Source organism: Orcinus orca, chromosome 14 (genome assembly GCF_937001465.1).
Source record: "Orcinus orca chromosome 14, mOrcOrc1.1, whole genome shotgun sequence".
NCBI lineage: Eukaryota > Metazoa > Chordata > Mammalia > Artiodactyla > Delphinidae > Orcinus > Orcinus orca.
Window position 1 is genome coordinate 57,870,768 of NC_064572.1, and position 20,393 is coordinate 57,891,160.

The 20,393-nt window shown below is 43.0% G+C and overlaps 1 protein-coding gene across 1 annotated transcript in view; it reads left to right on the plus strand.

The window, feature by feature from the left end:
* The first annotated feature begins 13,904 nt into the window (after positions 1-13,904).
* Positions 13,905-20,393, plus strand: part of PLCE1 (phospholipase C epsilon 1) — a 317,578-nt gene continuing 311,089 nt past the window's right edge. Inside the window, exon 1 of the mRNA XM_004268360.3 lies at positions 13,905-14,243. The gene's annotated coding sequence lies outside the window, so the exon portion shown is untranslated. The remainder of the gene's footprint in view (positions 14,244-20,393) is intronic.

The window sequence follows — 20,393 nt, forward strand, 5'->3', positions numbered from 1 at the left end:
AGGACTGGATCAGTAAATAATGGGATGGGAACACACTGGAGTATAACCGTTAATAAAGGGGATAGTACTGTATGCACTATCATGGGAAAATCTTTAAGAGACACTGTTAGCTGAAAAAGTCAAGGTACATATAACACAAATTATCAATTTTTTTTTAAAGAAGTTACAAGTAAATGCTTGAATATGCATAGAACAGCCCTGGGAGGATACCTAAATGCATGGTAGAGGATAATGAGGGAGAAACTTACTTTTTACACTGTTTGAATTTTTATCCATGTTCCTGATCTACAGATACAAACCAACTCAAGTTGATCTACAAATTCAAGGTAATCCCTATCAAAATTCCAGCTGCTTTTTTTGCAGAAATTGACAAAACAGATCTTAAAATTCCTATGGAAATGCCAGGGACCCAGAATAGCCAAAACAACCTTGAAAAAGAACAAAGGTAGAAGACTCGCACTGCCTATGATAGCTATTAAATAAACAAATTTTCTTTAAAAAGGAAAAAAAATTGTCCATTTCATTCTTTTTAAATTTAATGGCATAAAATTTTTCCATAGACTTGTCATGTACTCATTTACTTTCTACTCTAGTTATGTTCACCTCCTTTAGCTTAGTAATGGTGAAGAATAGAGACTCTGCTTAGGGTCTTTTCAACTGATCATGAAACTTGAGCAAATAGCCTCTCTGCGCCTTAGTTTCCTATTATGTAAATAATAATTATAATAGTATTCATTTCGAGGCTTGTTGTGAGGATTAAATGAGTCATGTCAAGTACTTAGAAGACTCTACTTGACACTAAGTAACTTCTCAATAAATATAAACTTTATTACCTTTTCTACATTATGTATTTACATCTTTTCTTTTAACTTAATTAGTCTTGCTAGAAGTTTACCTAGTTTATTAGTCTTTTCCAAAAATCCAGCTTTTGTTTTTCCTATTTAAATAATTCCTTTTATATGTACAATTTCTTCTTTGGGGTTTCCTCTGCTGTTCTCTGATGAGTTTCTTGTGTTGAATGCTTAAACTATTCATTACACACCCTTCTTTTCTCATAAATGCGTTTAAAAGTTATACATTTCCCATCAGTATTGTTTAGTTATAGCCAATAAGATTTGGTATGTAGCTTGTTTTTTTAATGGTCATTCAATTTTAAATATTTCAGAATTTCTGTTACGATTTTTTCTTTAGCCTATGGATTATTTAGAAGTATGTTTTTTCTTTTATAAACTGTTTGAATCAGATTTCTTGGGTGCAAAGAACAAAAATCAACTCTAGCTGGTTTAAGTGGAACAGTAATGTATTATATCAGAATCACTGGGAAGTCTGAAGAATGAGGCTCAGAAAATGGCTGAAACCAAGGAGGGCAAGACACAGCCAAGCTCACATAACAGGAACAGTCAGCTTAGGACCAGCTTCTGGCTTTTCTCTGGACACACTGCTACCACGTGGCTTCTGCCTGGGAATAGTCACTGCTGGTGTTGAAATGTCACTTCTGCTACCCTGTCATTGTCCTTCTTTTCAAACATTCTTGTAGCTAATCATTTTTTAATGATTTTTTGGGGAAATTTTCAGTCAAGTTTTTTAAAAAACTTTTTTTTTTTGGCCACACCATGTGGCATGCGGGATCTTGGTTCCCCAACCAGGGATCAAACCTGTGCCCCCTGCATTGGGAGCACAGAGTCTTAACGACTGGGCTGCCACGGAAGTCCCCAAGACTTCTTAATATGGAAAATTTTAAACAAAAGAAAAGTAGAGAGAATATTATAATGAAATTAAATGTGACAATCACCTTAGTTTCAGCAATCATCAGCATTTTCTAGCAAGTTTTTAAAAATTCCATTGGAATTTTGTTAAATATTAACATAGTAGAAATTGGCATCTTTAATCTTTTATTTATTTATTTATTTTTGTATGCATTTGGTCTTCATTGCTGCGCGCGGGCTTTCTCTAGTTGCAGCGAGCTGGGGCTACTCTTGGTAGCAGTGCACGGGCTTCTCATTGTGGTGGCTTCTCTTGTTGTGGAGCACAGGCTCTAGGCGTGTGGGCTTCAGTAGTTGTAGCATGCAGGCTCAGTAGTTGTGGCTCACAGACTCTAGAGCGCAGGTTCAGTAGTTGTGGCGCACGAGCTTAGTTGCTTCACGGCATGTGGGATCTTCCCGGACCAGGGCTCGAACCCATGTCCCCTGCATTGGCAGGCAGATTCTTAACCACTGTGCCACCAGGGAAGCCCTGGCATCTTTAATCTTTAAGTCTTTCAGGAAGGAATATTGTGTGATGATGGCTGTTATTTGTGAAAGATACAGTAGAGTACATAGAACATGCACTTCTATTATGTGTTTTATTTATTTTTTATTTTTTTTTATTTTTTTTATTTTTTAAAATATTAGCATTTGGTATTGGTAGTATAGATTTCAACTAAGGACATAAAAGCAACCTTTCAGTATCTATTAATAATGGCCTTTCTAACAATCCTGTTTCCTGGAGCAGAATACAAGCATGAACATGATTACAGTTTACCCTGATGACACATAAAATATAAGTTAAAATATTTTTGATTAATAGTCAATAATTACAATAAATGGGGATATAACAACCAAAATTATTTTAAAGTACTTCAGAATAAAAGTAAATCTTCTCAATTTGAACTTCAGTAACTGTCATCCAGAAAGTTCAGAAAAGGAGCAGACCAAATTTTTTATTCCAATAAAGAAAAAATTTGTTAAGTAAATACCATGAACAAGGTAATACATGCAACAAAAGCATGCTGTTTTCAGCTACTTTAGGTATATCTGATGTTCAGTTCAAACAGGAGGCAAGAAAAGAAACTGCAAACAAGAGGGACAGGAAAAAAACAGAATTTATAGTGTACCTGCAATGTGACAGGCATAGTACCGGGTTCCTTAAAATGTTACTCTTGATTAACTGTCATAGTAATCATATGACATAGTTATTATCTCTAGCTTACAAATACATTTAAAAAACAAAGTTTCCTTGGGAATTCCCTGGTGGTCCAGGGATTAAGACTCCACACTTCCACCGCAGGGGGCACGGGTTTGATTCCTGGTCGGGGAACAAAAAACCTGCACACCACGTGGCGCAGCCAAAAAAAAAAAAACAAACTTTCCTCAAGTTCATACAGCTAATAAACGGCAATGTCAAGATCTCTGAGCCATATCGGTCTGTCTCTGAACTGTGAGGTTGTGCTACTTCACAGCACAATGCCAACTCTGAGATGCAAGTGATCCAGGTGACAATCCTAGCTTTCCTACAGATCCAGGCCTCAACTTCCTTTCCTGTAAAATGAAGAGGCTAAACTCAATTATGTCTGTAATTCCAGGTTACTGTAACTTACTAAGAGGTAGAATTGTTTAGGTTGATGCTTAAAGAAGATAATTATCAATCATTTTATATGCATTTTACTAGGTATGACTCCATGCCATCAGTTTCATTCTACACTTTCCTCAAATGTTATATCAGAAACTAAGAAAGATCAAGGTAGGAATGACTGAGCAGACATCAAGAACCTCTTTCCCAAAAGTGAGAAAAGAACAAAATTAAGTAACATATAAGAGAATTTAATTACTCTTAAGAAAGTACACCTTTCTTGATAAAAATCCTGAAACAGAGACTTTTTTTTTTTTTTTGGCTGCGCAGATTGTGGGATCTTAGTTCCCTGACAAGGGACCGAACCCAGGCCACCACAGTGAAAGCGCCGAGTCCTAACCACTGGAACACCAGGGAATTCCCAACAAAGCCTTTTAAAGTAAAGCTTTGCGAAGTATGAATCTCAATGTACTTTCATCATTAAAAGAATCATCAACTTTAACAAACTCATTGATTAGTTCTAGTAGTTTTCTGGCGGCATCTTTAGGATTTTCTCTGTATAGCATCATGTCATCTGCAAACAGTGACAGTTTAACTTCTTCTTTTCCAATTTGTATTCCTTTTATTTCTTTTTCTTCTCTGATTGCCATGGCTAGGACTTCCTATACATTTGGTCATCTCTATACATTCTAACTTTTTCTTTTTTAAAGGTTTGGTTCTTTTTTTAAACTTTATTTTCTTTTAAGTAAGGAATTTATTTATTTTTTGGCTGCGTTGGGTCTTCGTTGCTGGGCATGGGCTTTCTCTAGTTGCAGCCAGTGGGGGCTACTCTTCGTTGCGATTTGCGGGCTTCTCACTGTGGTGGCTTCTCTTGTTGCAAAGCACTGGCTCTAGGTGCGTGGACTTCAGTAGTTGTGGCACACGGGCTCTGTAACTGTGGCTCGCGGGCTCTAGAGCACAGGCTCAGTAGTTGGGGCACATGGGCTTAGTTGCTCCACAGCATGTGGGATCTTCCCAGACAGGGATCAAACCCGTGTACGCTTCATTGGCAGGCAGATTCCTAACCACTACGCCACCAGGGAAGTACCTTTTTCTTCAGTAACTAAGTATTTTTATAATTGGAAAAAAGCTTTGTATAAATATAGGATAATGCAGGACTTCATTCTGAGGCTGTGTACCAGCTCCCGGCGTGACTGGCTTCCCGGCAGACCACTCGGTTGGACATCTTGGTGCCTGTGCCGCCTATGGTGCACGAGGATCTATTATGTGTTTTAAAAAGACTTTTTATATCAGGTAGAAAGTGGTGTTTAATTTTATGAAATGTCTTTTGGTTATTTATTGAGATGATAATTTGGTTCCTTTGATTTATTGACATGCATTCTTTTATTAATAAATTACCTAATATTCAAGTCTCTTTGAACCAGAGATAAATTTTGACTGGCACAGAGTAGATGATTTCAAAATATGCCGCTGAGTTTGATTTAATTATATTTTATTTAGGATTTTTCATGTCTAGGCTTATAAGTGATATTTCATGATATTTTCTTTGCTTTGGAAAATATTTTATGAGCATTTGATTATGTCTACTGAAAGTTTGTAAGAACCGATAGTTAAAATTATCTGGCCCATGGGCAGCACTGCACAGCAAGAGTTCTGTGCAATATTTTATAAATTAGGGAATCTCTGGGTTAAACAGAGTTAAATAGTTATTTATCTGGGACTTCTCATAATCTTCAGTATGTCAATGTGAATTGTAAGCCTCCAGCACTTTAAAATGTGTTTGGCCACAGAGCCCCTCTTTATTGATGAACTAGTATTGGGTAAAAACACTTTGAAAATACCATGCTAAATCTTTCTTTGGTGAGGATTCATTGTTAAGTACTCCACTAAATTATCAACTTTATGATGGTAGAGATTATGTCAGTCCTTCCCAGTCACTGTCATTTTCCTAGTATCTTACACAATCCCTACCTTAAAAGTCACTCAGTAAATATTTAATCAATTAACTACCTTCCTATTTTTCACTGGTTATTGGGTCAGTCAGGATTCTCAGTTACAAGTAACAGAAACTAACTTAGGCAGGAAAGCAATTTACCAAAAGGAATCTGAGCAGCTCACAGAATTGTTGAGAGCTGGAGAGTCAGCCTCAAAGCTAGGCTTCCAAGAATAATGCCCCAAGTAATTCCCCAGGCACTGGAGGCTATAAGTTACACTACTGCCAGGAACTCAACTTTTCTGGAATTCCATCTGCTACCAGCACTAAAGCCACCTTGGCACCAAGAATACAGCTTCACAGACACCCCAGAAAGCTGAGTTTCTCTGCTCTCATTCTTGCTAGCAAAATGTGTTCTCTATAGACCTTCCCCCTTCAAATTGTTCACTTTTGAATTTAAGTCTCACACACACATGCCTGGCTGATGATGCTAGGTAACATGTCACTGTCCCAGCTGCAAAGGAGGCTGAGCAAACATGGTTTATGGCTAATAACTTGGAAAAACAAGAACTGTAAGGAAGAATTCCTTAAACCCAAAATTCCCCAAACCCAGCAATGGTGTTCCAAAGGAAATACAGACTTTCCTCCTTCTTGGATCAATTGTGGTAATATAGTTTCTCAGAATATTATCAATTTCATGTAGATTTTAAAAAATTGATTAGCTTAAACTTTATCATAGTATTCTTTTATAATTGAAAGTGTCACACCTTTATTATAGTGTTCTATTTCCCTTTTATAATTTTGCTAGTTTTTTTTTTTTTAATATTTATTTGGCTGCGATGGGTCTCAGTTGTTGCACACGGGATCCTCACTGCCGCATGTGGCATCTTCCTGTGGCACACGGAATCTTTAGTTGCGGTATGTGGGATCCAGTTCCCTGAACTGGGAGCATGGAGCCCCAGCCACCAGACCACCAGGGAAGTCCCAGTGTTTTTGTTCTTGATTATGTTTTCCAGAAGTGTTACTCTTTTTTAATGCTCCCCTCGAAGGCATTTTATGTTTTCCAAAGAACCAGCTCTTTGATTTATCTTCTAGCTGGGTAGGCTTTTATTGTTACTATCTTTTTAATTTTATTTTTCTTGGGCTTGTCTTTGGTATTTTTAAAAATCTGAATGCTCAGTTCATATATTTTTACACTTTCTTGTTTAATAATAAAAAAACATTTAAAGATGCACATTTGCCTCTAATTATTGCTTTAGCCACATCTCATAAATTTAGATTATGTAATATTCTCATTTTTGTCATGTTCCAAGAAATCTATAATTATTGTTTGGATTTCTTTTGTGACCCAATCATTACTTAGAAGAACACGTTTAAATTGTTGAGCAGTTGATGCTTTTTCGTTTAAAATATTTAATATTAATTTCTAGTTTTCTTGCATTTTAGCCAGAGAATATAGCCTGAATTTCTTGAGATTTTCTTGACCCGTTCTGGTAAATGTCCATGGAACTTGGAAGAGGAGATATATTCTCTATGTGCAGATTGCAAATGTTATAAAAAGTAATTTAGACTTTGTTTCTTAGCTTTTTCCATCATATTAGTAAAATCTATACTAAAGTAATGAATAAAATCAGGCCTAGAGAATTGTTATAAAAACAAGTCACAAGAATAAGCCATGTTAGTGGGAGGGACAGTGATTGAGAGAAAAGAGAAGAGACGAAAAGGATATTGGAAGGGCTGGGAGAGTAGGAGGAAAGGCGAGAAAAGGAGAGGAATCAGAAGAGCAATACGGACTTTAGAGAAAGTACAGTTGCTCAGGAGGGCAGATCTGGAACACACTGTAGACATGCAGAGCTCTGGTTGATGGAGACTTTACTGCATACACTGCTCACAACATCTTTGTCAGGGTGAGGTAGATAGCATAGGGTGAGAAGCTGCTTCTGGAAAATGAGAATGAAGAAAAAGAAGTGTCAGCCTAATAACAGAAGAGAAAACTGTGATCAGAGAAGGGAATTTCAGAGGTGAGACTTTGGAGGTGTGACCTTGCTTGCCAACAGCTGAGTTTGAGTAGCGCTGGAAAGCAATGAGGCAAGGAGGTTCCTAGATTTGCTGAGAACTAGCATTTTTCAGCTATGGTTTTCCATGCTGGGATGTCGTGTGCACATGGCCCTGCTCTCATGGAGGGCACATGTGCTCTCAGTATTGGAAGGGAGCATGGATGTGGAATCCTCTAGGATAATACCAGAAATAGGCTGGAGAGGAAGGGTAGATAGAAGGCTTTGGTGAAGATGGAAAGAAAATGGAACATGCCAGTGGAATAAATTTTGAAAGAAGACTGTTGAGGGAAGGCACTGGGAAAAGCGGGAGTGGTTTAAGTGGTGGGGAGAGGGTGGTAGGAATTAACAAGCCCTTCTTCCTTCTGCCCTGTTAACTAGGGAAGAAAAGGTAGCCTTCACTGCAGAGGACTTCAGGGATGACGTGGTGCTGGGGTGAGCAAGGTGGGCTCAGTGCGGAAGGAACTAATTCGGGTATCTTAGAAAGGCTGGGGTAAGAGTATGGCTTAGCAACCAGACTGTACGAGTTCAAATCCAGATATTTGTGTAACCTTGAGCAAACTGCTTAACCTCTCTGAGCTTTAGTTTTCGTTATCTCTCAAATGGAAACAATACTAGTGTCTACTCATATGTTTTTGGTGAAGATAAATACAAGATATATTGTATAGAAAGCACTGAGCACAGTGCATGGTAAGCCTTCATCCTCACTGATTCTCCTTTCCTCCTTTCCTGGCTTAACTTTATGGTTGATCATTATAAACACTCCCTTGCGTGTATCCTAAGTCCTTGCTTCTTTCTTGTTTGGGTAATAACCCTTGCTAAATCCAGTTCTCCATTTTTTCTTCCCACACACCCATAAATCTGTCCAAAGAAAAATGTACAATCATAATGACTGGGCTCACATTACATTTGTGACCACAATTGGACACAATACCTGGCATTATATTTCCCTATTTCATTGACTCTCCCACTTTTCTAAATGAGTATTTCAGATATTCTCTCTCAAACTATTTGTTCAGAACTATATTCTCTCTCAAAATACCCTATTTACTCTCACCTGATAACACTGTTTACCACTTTATTGAAGAAAACTTTCACAAGCTTCTACCAACTCTACTCACCTCCTAGCTTCCATACCTATTGTTTCATCTACTAAATCTATATTAAAAAGTTACCCCAAAGCTTGTGGCTTAAAAAACTGACATTTATTTTGCTCCCAAACCTGCAATTTGGGTAAGGCTTCTCAGGAATAGCTTTTGTCTGTTCTGCTTGCCATCACTGGGATGCCTTGAAGGCTGGGGCCTAGAACCCCCAGAAGACACGCTCACTCCCATGTCCAGGGTTGATGCAGGCTGTCAGTTGGGATCCTAAGCTGCAATCATCAGCTGGAACATTACACATAACCCTTTCATGTGGCCTGAGCTTCCTCACAACATGGCATCTGCATTCCTAGTATGAGAGTTCCGGAAGCTGCCTCAACTTTTGTGACATAGCCACTGTAGCCAGGTAGCATCACTTCTACCACTTTCTATTGAATAAGAAGTGGGTGAGCCACTGGGGCTGCCCCATACTCACAAGAAGGGGAATTGGACTCCACCTGTTATCAGTGGCAAAGTTCTGGAAAAGTATGTGGGCCTGGAAATATTGCCGTGGCCACTTTTGGAAAATATAATCTGTCTCGTCTCCTGTTTCTTTAAATGAACTGTGCTCCTGTCCAAGCCCAGCCCATTGACTTGCGCACTAGACCCCATCCCCTCTCACTCACTCAACGACATTTTTACAGAAATACTTGCCTCTTTCTTCTGTATCACCCATTTTTCTCTCTCTCATGGGTCAATCCTTTCAACACAGGAACATGCTATTATTTCTCCCATCTGAAAAAAAGCCTCCCTTGACTTCACATAACAGTCCCAAAGTGAGTGGTCCAAGCTGCTGTGGTATCTCTGCTTTCTCTGCATAGGGCTTCCATCTCTGGGCCAAGAGAGTTGCCTCAGACCTTGCCAATTCTCAAATAATGGGAAGGGAGAAAAGAAATCAGAGGCAAGCAGCTTCAGCTCTAAGGACATTACTGGATGTTGCCTGCTGACTTTCTGTTCATATGTCATTGGATGAAACTTAGCCATGAACTTAGCCTGGATGCAAGGGAGGTTGGGAAAGTAGTGGGCAATCATGGGCCCAGACAAAACAGGGTAGGTGGGAATTGTTTTATAGGTAAAAGAAACAATGGAGAATGGATATTGGAGGGAAATAAGCAGTGTCTTCCACCCTCCCTCACCTCTTATAGCCTTTACTCCATTGTTACCTCTCAATGAAGTCCTACCTGGGACATTGTATTTAAAATTGCGATCATCCCCAAGCCCTGCAGCACTCCCTGTCTTCCTTTCTTGCTTTACTTTCCTCGAGCATTTATCACCTTCTACTATACTATATGCTTTACTTTTACATAGCTCATTGTCTATCTATGCCTACCAGAATATAAGCACCATGAAGGCAGGGACTTTGTTGACTGTTGTGTTCACTGCTGTATTTCTGGAACAATGCTTGGCACATAGTAGGTGCTCAATACATATTTTTTGCATAAAAGAATAAAAGAACAGCACAATGGTAAGCACTCAATTGCAACTGCTGTTATCATTTTCTGGCATAAGGAGTGGTTGAGGATGATAATTGTTAATAAAAGGATCTGGGAAAGCTAGCAGATAGTAACATGCTAACATTAGCGAAGGAGAAGTGGCAGAGAAACCAAAGAATGAGCTTGTTCGAGGCTTGTAGAGCTAATCAGCACCAACAGTTAAAGAATCAGTGAACAAATTAGCCTATGCAAACCTGCCTTCATGTCATCCACCCTCCACTGGTGACCAGTCCAATCTATGGACAATTCACAGCACTTGGGATCACCCAGGAGCCATGGCCATTTTCCTAGCAGACTAGCTCCAGCAAAGCTTGAAGAAAACATGATGTTTTTCAAGCGAATATTATTTTCCTTTGAGTTCCATGACCATACCAGAGTTCTCTTCCTCTTCAACATTTTGGCTACTTAGAACAACATGAAACTTTAAAACCTACATCTAGAGAAGTCTCAAGCTCCAATGTCTATGCTTTGGGATTCTAGCACAGTTAAAACTTTTTTAATTGTGCTTTTATAATTTTTAGTTATGGTTCCTTGAGATGATTTGAGCTACACCTGCCTTTTGCTGATAGCAACTGAACCAGATATTACAGTGAGATTCCAGAATGTTTCAAGGGAAAAAGATGGATGGACTTTCTGTCAAAACACTAACAAGATATTTGCAATATTCAAAGGAGGTCACAGTTTTTAAATACTGTAAATATAAATGAAAATAGAGTTCTGAGTTGTATTTCTTTAATCTAAGTGCTTCACATAGACTAACTCACTGCTCACAACCACCATGAAGGGCAGATATAGTTTACAGATGAGGAAGACGAGGCACGGAGAGGTAAGTAACTTGCTCAGGGGCTCACACCTGGGAGGTGGATTGAGGCTATCAACTCAAGCGGACCCACATCAGTCTGTGCCCCTAATACCAGCTGTGTTGAGAGACAGATCTCCTTCACCCACATTCCTACCACCCAACAGAAGTAGAGCTACCTGCTGCTCTAACAGTTAACACTGGTATTTTTCACCAACCTCGAACTGCCTTAGTACTTCTACCCTCACATATGAGATAACTCTGGGCTCTGTCCCCACTATCTGAACTCACTAGCCTATGTGAACACAGCTGGTAAACCCTGTATAATCTGATACACTGACTTCAAATGAGAGGAAATGGCAACTCCTAAACTCAGGGCTGCCTTGTTCCTTCAGCTCTTCCTTGGCTTCCAAGGCTACCCAGAAGTCTGCGGGCAAATTCCTCTGCTTAGCAATTAGCTACCGTTGAACAAAGATCAATAAATTTGTCAATGGTGCCTGTGCTGACTACTCAGTTCCCAACCTTAAGGTTTGTTTATAAATGGGTTAACTGATGGCTGGCTTGTTGAGTGTGGCAAAGGGCCAATCTTTCTTTCTGCAGTATGTGCAGTAGGGGGTGTGGGGCCTCCCACTGGCAGCAGCAACCATGAAGTCAGAGACACCCCCCACCAATCACAAAAATTACAGGATGTGAGAGGAAGAAAGTAGGGACGTGATTCCATTTCTTAAAATGATTTTACGACTTAAGTTCCCTAGTCCCAATGTTTACAACTTAAATCAATTTCCATCAAATGGAGACCATTATGTAACTAGTTCAAAAGAGATGTGTGCTTTCTTCTGAAATGTCAAACAAAGATGCACTACATTTAAATAGCTTCCACAGCATTATTTCTTGGGACTTTTGTTTTTGTTGTTGTTTTTGACTATGCAAAATGGTCTTGTATACAAAGATGCATAACTTAGTTTACTGAAGCTGAATTTTCCATGGAAATTGTCCAGTGCTCCCCCAATTCACAAGCACTTTATCTGACCGTCTTTCTTCTTTCAGATAATAGCTGGCAGCAACCCACAGTGTGGAGGTTATACACTGTACTTTTGAAAAAGTCTTGAATGGAGCCATTGTTCCCCTGAGATGGTCTCTGTGTTTCACTGAACAGAGAGCAGGGTGTAAAAAAGGCACCTTGTGTGCAACTGTTGGCGAGGTTGGGGAGTGAATTAAAATCTCCAGAAAGTCTGGGCAGTGCTGTTCAGAGGAGCAATGAACCCTCTGGAAGCACTGTTAGCTCAGACATTCCAATGCGGTGAGGCAGCCTCAGGGACATGGCTCCCTCCAGTCTCATTTAGAGAGGGATTGAGGGGGGCAAGCAAAGGCCATTGATCTGGACCTGCTCTCTTTGCAAAAAATTGGGGACGGCTCCCTATTCCAGGGATAGGTGATACTGATTATCACACTCAGATAACTTTCCTGCCTAACAGACCTAGACCTTCCTTGGTTACTAATGGTGCAGTGACTCATTTGGAGGATTCAATGTTAACTGCTTGTGCATCCACCAGTTTGCAAGCCTAATTCCCATGCGCCTAATTAACAACACAAAACAAGTCTTTGAGGGCTCCAGGTGATTCATGATGTTTGATATTACTAATTCATTAAATGCATTATAAGACCATAATACACAACTGTATATTCAATAAATAGCCTACCTTGTTTAGTGTCAGTAATGCTTCCTTTTTCCTGGCTCCTCCATTCACCTGTCCAGGACCGTGCGAGCCATGGGTCAGAGTAAATGACTACTCCCTAGTCCTCTAGGGCTAAGGTCTCAAGCTTTTCATGAACAAAGAGTCTCCTCAGAGGCTTCTGCAGACAGCTTTCTAAAACCGGCTCTCAAGGAAGGAGGTAACGTTGATTTTCAGGAAAATCCTAGTGGTGAGAAAACAGCAAAACAGTTTAAGGACCAGGCTGGCGTATTTTTCTTACAGGCAGAAATCTTTGGTGCCCCTCCTGCGCCTGGAGGCTCAAAGGAGGGGAGGCCACTTTTAACAGTGACCTGAAAGAAAGGGTCATACTTGAGCAGGAGAAAAGGGTGTGGGAGGTGGTTGTCATGGTCCAGGTAGAGGCTCAGAGTGGGAGAAGCATCCTGTTGGGTGGTCCCTAATAACCAGGCCATGTTGGGTTCCTACAGTCGTGGGGAGTTAGTCTGGAAGGCAGCAGGGAGCCAGTGAAGGTTTCTGCACAGATTAAAGCTGTAGAAGAGGAAGAATAATATGGCTGTGTTGTGAGGGATGCTTCGCTCCAAAGAGTGGACAGACGGGAGGGCTAGGGGCCCCCGGAATCGGTCCTGATTGAATACAAGAGGAAGGGTGAAACCTATGCAACAGGTTAGTCCATTAAAATAGGTAAAGAGGGAGGGGGGTTTAGGGGAAAGGGAGGGGGATGATATTTCGATTTTCCTCAGGTGCCTGGCTCTCCTGACTGCCAGTTGGGTACAAAAACCACCTCGACGGCTACGTAAGGCTCCGTGCGGAGCCTGCAGTTTCCGGCAGCGCTGAACAGCTCTTGTTTGCTTCAGCAGCGAAAGCCACTAGATTTGGAGTCCACAGACCTGGATGTCACTATTTGGACGGTCACTATTAGCAGTCAAAGGGGTATCTCCTGAGCCTGGCACTGCACGGCGCCACACACAACAGTAACTATCTGAATGATGAATGACCGAACAGATTGGTGACTTGGTGCTGCCCTTACCAGAGTAACCTTGGTCAAGTAATTTAACCTCCAAGAGCCTTGGTTTCTGTGTGTGTCGAGCACGGGCGGTCCCTGGCGGAAAGTGTGAGACTAAATTCCCGCGGCCTGAGGTGGACCGAGTTCCCCACCTCCAGTCGGAGCCGGGCAACCCCGCTGCGCTCTCGCCAGCTCCCGCTGCGGCTCCCCGGGCGTTGGGCAGCCCCCGGGGGCCGAGGCTGAAGTCGGGGCCGAGGCCGGGGCCGGGCTGGCTTCGCGAAGCCGGCGGCCGGGGCGTGGGTGGCGGCCGGGGCGTGGGTGGCGGCGGGTCCGCCCCTCGCGCCTGCCTTCTCAGCGCGGCCCGCGCCCGGGGGCGGGGCCACCTCAGGCCGCGCCCCCGGCCGCCCGGCGGCCCGCGGTGGCGCTCGCGGCCTCTCACCCCGGGCGGGCGAGTTCTGGGAAAGCCCGGCCCAGGGCGGGGGCTCTGCTGCCGCCCGCGTCGCCGTCCGGGCAGCTTGCAGAGCTCTGCGGGCGCGGAGCGAAGGAGCGGCGCCGGGCGGGGGCGCACACGACGACGCGGGACCGGGTGGGCGCGGCGGCGGCGGCGGCGGGCGGCGCGCCCCGGGCTCTGCCTCCCGGGCACTTGCCCGGCTCTGCGCGCTCCTGTCGTCCGCTCCGCCGCTGACACACGGTAGCGAGGACACCCGACGCCGCCAGCGACAGGCGCGTCCCAGAGGGACGCTGCACTTGGGGACTCCGGCGCGACCGGCCAGAAGAGGAAAGGTGAGGAGGTGTTTCTGTGGCTCGGTTCCTCAGGCTTGGAGAAGGGGAGAGATGGGCTTTTAATCTCTGAATCCAGTAGACCCGGCCAGGGGCAGCAGCCTCACTCCGCGTACCTGGCGGGAGTACAGGTAGCTACGCCCCTCCCCAGGGGAGAACTGAGGCAGGCGACTCTCTAGGGGGCGCGGGCCAGCCCTCACATGGGCTGGAGGATACCCTGTTAAGTGCTTCCTTCGCCCCTTCAAATGTTTGCCTCGGGTCTCCACTGCATTTTGTGTGTGCAGTACAAAGAAGTAAAAGTATAAGCTCTTGCTGAGGCGGCCCCCTAGCCGCCAGTATTTCACGGAAAGTGCTCAAGAGATTGTTCCTGGAGCGATTAGCTACATCAGGTCCTAGAAAATGTGATATTGGACCTGGTCTCACTTTCACTGGTAACTAGAATGGCTACGTCTTTTTTCTTAAAGTCCTCTAATGCTGTGATAATGAATAACCTAGAAGGAAAAGTCTTTCTTCTGTCTAATGTTAAATGCACAGTGTAAATTTACGGTTCCCCCCGCACATCTTGCCTGGTATTTAAGCCATGAGAACACTTGGTTCAACTGACTCAACTAATTATTCAGTGTAAGATCCATCACTCAAAGATTTTTAGCAGCCTCATTTTAAAGAGGGAGCTCCCTCAATAGATGTCAAGTAGGATTCACTTGATGGAAAAGTTTTATTTCCACATGGTTCTTAATTTTAGTTTCATCATGCAGAATTTGCCAGTAGGTCATTTAGATCTCTGCAGGATTAGTGAATTTCCTTGTGTTTCTGGTAGGAAGCCCTGGTAGGGATAGGGTGGAGCCACTGCCGCAGAATGGACGCAGGCGAGGCCAAGAGTGCTGCACCCCACCAGGAAGAATTTTTGAGAGCCTGTCTTGGGAGGTGGATGCAGGTGACCCTGTAGATGCCCTTACAGGGCCAGTTGGCATTGGGGGTGAAGGGGTGGCGGACTATCTCTGGATGCTGTATGTAGCCATGTCTTCGTGGATAGTTGCTGAAGGATGCCTGATGATGCTGTCTTCTAGAACATCCTTTGCTCTTCCTGAGTGCCCTTCCTGCTCCATTTTACCACTCTAAATCCTAACCATCCTTCAAGCTAAGTCTTTGTTGCTGCTGTGAGACCTTCCCTGATACCCCAGCCCCAAATAGTCGACATTCTCCAGCTCTGATGCCTGCAGCATTTTATTGAATACCTCCCTAGCCTTTCTTCTCTCAGCGTTCTTTGAGATTTATGTAGATGTTTCATTTTCCCTACTGAAGGAATTAACTGTGGCTTTCTTGGCACAGAGCTTGCGCCTAGAAGGCCCTCTAGAAATAGTGTTACGACTTTGTTTCTTCAATACAGATCTCTACTTTGGAAAAGGAGATAATATAGCCAAAAGGATTCAGAGAAGAACATAATGTTTACCATTCAAATTGTCCTCCATTTACAGCCCCACAGGGAAAATTTTCCTTATACCTAGGAGCCATGCATAATAATCATCTTTGGTCCAAGCCTGGGGATCAAGTAAGAGCTGGAGGGACAGTCTTCCAGTCCTTATAGTAACATAAGCTCCTTGGATGTACTCCAAGGTTGACCTGTGTCATTAAAATTTCCATGCTCCAGTGCATTGTGGTGAAGCTAGATTCCGATGAAGGTGGTTGGTTTTCTTTTTGTATTTGCAACTGTTCTTCATCACAGTCTTCCCTGGGCTTTTGTCGTGTATTTTAAACAATTCATTTGATGTGCAATTTGTTACCTACAAATTTTTAAATGAATAAAGGAAAATTGAAAAGAATTGTGCTTGCTGTTTTCTAAAGCAGAGAGCAGGGAATGCTTGCCCTTCCTGGGCAAGAGGAGATATTTGCAGGGAGCGAGGCTGCTGTGCACATGTGTGTTGGCAGTGCCTGCCTTCCACACACCTGGCTGGCAATCGGCCTGTAGAGGACAACAACTGCTTCGGTCTGGACTCCTTCTTTCTCTGCCTGGGCTCCCTCTGCTTGTGGGGAGAAGGGGTCCAGGGGAGCACAACAATTTAGAGCTTCGGATTCAGAAGGAGTAGTAGGGAAGAGGTGAGAAAAAGCAGTAACTGCTTAGAGTGTGGATTTGTTTGATCAAGTTACTTTCCTCTGGATACTTGGTTGAGATCTTGGCATTGAGCAAGTGGGAATTTGGTTGGGAGAGGGAAGGCAGGTGGCTGGGGAGCATGATACTGCTGTAGAAGGGCTGGGAGGTATTGATGGGGGGGGGCTTAGGGAAGCATGTGGCCCAATTATGTGGGGGTCCCCAAGAGGAGAGTTGGAGATGGGGAACTGGGGAGTAGAGAAAGAAGAATATATCAAAGATGCACTTTGCCATGGGCCAACTATGGGGCCTAGAAAGGAAGAGAAAACTCTCTTCAGCATCATGGGGTCTTCTCTGCTCCCATGGTATAGAACTCAGGCTTGTTTTTATTAATGCTGTAATTCATCTGTGTTGTGGCTTAAATAGGTTTTCATGAGCCAGATTGGAACTCGGCCCTCTGTCCAGTAGGGTAGCCACAAGCCACATAGGGCTATTTGCATTTAAATTTAAGTTAGTTAGAATTAAATGAAATTAGTCCCATTTCAAGTGATTGTTACATGTTGCTAGTTGCTACCGTACTGGACAAGGAAGATATATAACATTTCCATCATCTCAGAAATCTGCCCTGGGATATTGTTCTAAAGGATTAATGACTATTACTCTCCAGTGTACTAATTTACAAATCAAATTTAGTCATAAATTAACAATTTCCTGTTCATAGTCCCCTACCAAGTCTATTTAGATGAGAATAATAATAGTAGTTGTTGTTGCTAACACTTATATAGTGCTTACTACGTGCCAGGCAACGTTCTAAGCACTTTACATCTGTTACTTCATTTAATCCTAACAACATTAGGTGGTAAATGCCAGAGACCTGTTATCCCTTACCTGCAATTCCAAAGTTAAAACAAACAAACAAAGAAAAAAAACCAACAACTCTCAAAACTGTGGTTTTCATAAGTTTGGCTACAAAATTTGGTCATGAGGTTATTATGGTCTTTATTTTTCTCACCTGGTAAGAACATTTATACATTTTAATTTCAGAAACAATTGGACATGTTTGCTGCAGATCCCACCTATAGCATTATTTAATATATGGCACATGTACTGTTTTACCATTATGAAAGCCAGAAACCTTCTGATTTTGGATAAGGACATATGGATCTCCCTTACTATGCCCCTTTTGAAGATGGGAAAACTGAGAAACTAAAAGGTCATGTAACTTGCTTGAAATCAGAGCAAGAAAGTGCCAGGGCCGGGATTCAGTCAGAGCAGCCCGGCTCCAGACTCCGTTCCCTTGACCATTGTGCTTTCGTGAAACAACCTCTGGGCTCATTACCCAAAACAAATGACTGGCCCTTTTTCTGCTGAGTGAATCCAAATAGCTTTAACTTGCCTCATTAGAAAGTTTCAGATAGGACTATAGCTAAATTGGTTAGTAGCTGGGGTTCTGAAACTTCCTGGTAGGGTTTCAGAGGATCTGGATCAATCTGGATCTGGGTCTTCTGAGTTGGAGGTCTTTCCAGGGAAGACTGTGAGGTTCTCTCTTCTTCTGGGAGGTTGATTAGAACTGCAGGGCTGGTCTGGGGTCAGGAATGGACTTCTCACTTTCTCTCTCCAACTGGTCCCTTCTTGGCTTTTTGGTCCAAATCTGCATTTGAAGAAACTCTTTAGTAACCCCAGGCTTTCTCCTTTGAGTGTAAGAAGATGTTCTGAAGGCTCCACCATCTGTGTGGACCTTACAGCATGGACTCTGCAGGACCCCTATGTGCCTGTGTCCCCTGAGCGTGTGTACCTCTCGTGGCATAGTCTCCAAGGCCCCTAGTGGTCATGGTGACTCCAGTTATAATAGCTTAAGGTGTAGGGACAAGGCACTCTTGGTCAAGTACAAGGGCTCTAGAGTCAAATTTACCTAGTTTTACATAAGCTTTGCCATCTACTAGTTGTACAACCTTAGACAAGAAGTTAACCTTTCTGTAAGATAGTAATTTTACGGGGTTGCTCTGAGACCCAAGTAAGATAATGCACTAAAGCACTTTGCATAGTGCCAGGCACATAGCCAGCGCTCAAAAAGTTAGCTACTAATATTGTCTTTTCCCTCTGGACCTACCTAAGTCTTGCCAGTATGCAACTTTAGGCTTTGGAAAGACGTGTGGTAGGTTGAATAATGCCAGTGGTCCCCCAAAGTTGTCTAAGTTTTAATCCCTGGAACCTGTAAATATGTTACTTAACACGTCAAAAGGAACTTCACAGATGTGATTAAATGAAAGATTTTGAGATGAGGGGTTATCCTGGATTACCTGGGTGGGCTCAGTGTAATCAAGGGGGTCCTTATGAGAGGGAGACAAGAGGATCAGAGTCCCTAGCAGGAGGTAGGGGTAATGTAAGGAAGGGGTCAGGAGCCGAGGAATGCAGGCTGCCTCTAGGAGCTGGAAAAGGCAAGAAAACAGATTCTTCCCTAGAGCCTCCAGAAGGAAGTCAGCCCTGCCAACCCATTTTAGACTTCTGGCCTCCAGAACTGTAAGATAACAAATGTGTATTGTTTAAGCCACTACATTTGTGGCAATTTGTCACAGCAGCAATAGGGAACTAATAGAGTGTGGAAGAGAAAACAGAAAGTGGTAAGGAGGGAAATGAAAGCTGTCAAAATAAGAGAACAGTAATAGCTAGCATTTAGTTTGAACTTTGCTAGGTACAGTTCTAACTACTTTGTGTGTATTAACCTGTCATCCTCACAGCAGTTCTCTTACTTTTATTATCTGCGTATCACAGAAGACGAAACTCAGGCACTGAGAAGTTAGGTAACTTACCCAAGGTTACACAGCTAGTACCGGGTAGAGCTGGGATGTGAATCCACATAGTCTGGGACTCTTAATTGTTACCCACATGACTCCCCAAAGCAGGCATTTCTGTCTGCTAAGGCTGACAGTACTGGCCACTGAGTGGTATGTTACTGTAAAGAAGGAAAAAGCAGTTTTTGAATAGGCAAGAAGGAGGGTGATGTAGTCCCCATACACCAAAAAAAAAAAAAAAAGAAAAGAAAAGAAAAAAGAAACATGTGTATCAAAGTACTTGGTAAGCTTTTGCCATTTCTATCTCATATAATATGTGTGGACAGCTTGAAGCTGGAGGACGCTGGTTCTGGGAGCAGTTCCTGTGCTGGCCTCCCTCTCGGGTTCCCACCTCTGTGCCTACAGCAGCTCTGCTCACTCACCACAGACCGCTGGCCCCGGCGCCCTGTTGGCTCCGCTTCCCACCTCTGCCTGTTTATTGGATTTGCCTCATTCCTGACTCTCTGCTCCAGCCCTGAATTCCACCTCCTTCTGGCCCTTCAAATGCTCAAACTTGAGATGATTTGTGTCGGGGCCCGGATGGTGAGGTACCTCTGTGACTGCTGGGAGGGTGGCTGGTGGTTATTTCTTCCTTTTCCTTTGGTTTAGCTGGCTGTTGTTGGCTTTCTAGCTGTGCTGCTTTTGTCTCTCAAGCTCACAATTCAGAGTGATACTGATTTTCCAGCTGTGCTCCCGGGGTGTCGGGGCCTCTGTCAGGTGAGGGAGATGCAGGCAGACGAAGATCTCAGCCCTTCAACCCGCTTCTGATGAGCAGCCCGCTCTTACTCATTTTATTTATACAGTGAGGTCCTGCCTTAGATTTGGCATGAAAGGGCACTTCTGTTGCTAGAGAGACAGAGAGAAGTTTGAGAAAACCTAGACCCCAAGTTAAGGCACACTGTGTATGACCTTTCACCCAAAGACCTGGATGTGCAGGAAATAGAACTCGCTGTAGTTTCTCTAATTGCCTTTTACAAGTTGGGGATCTGGAGCCTGGTTGCTTGGATTTGTTTACCTGGCTCCACTGTTTATGTGCATCTGTGTGACCTCGTGCAAAATACTTGTCCTGCTGAGGCCTAAACTAAATGGGTCCTCATTCACTAAATGGGAGGGGTAACAGTAGCACCTAATAAATGAGATCGTTCGTGTAAAGGGCTTAGAACAGCGCCTGATATACAATTAGGATTCAACAAATCCTGGCTCTTAGGCTCATTTTTATTCTGGCTGAGTCTCCCA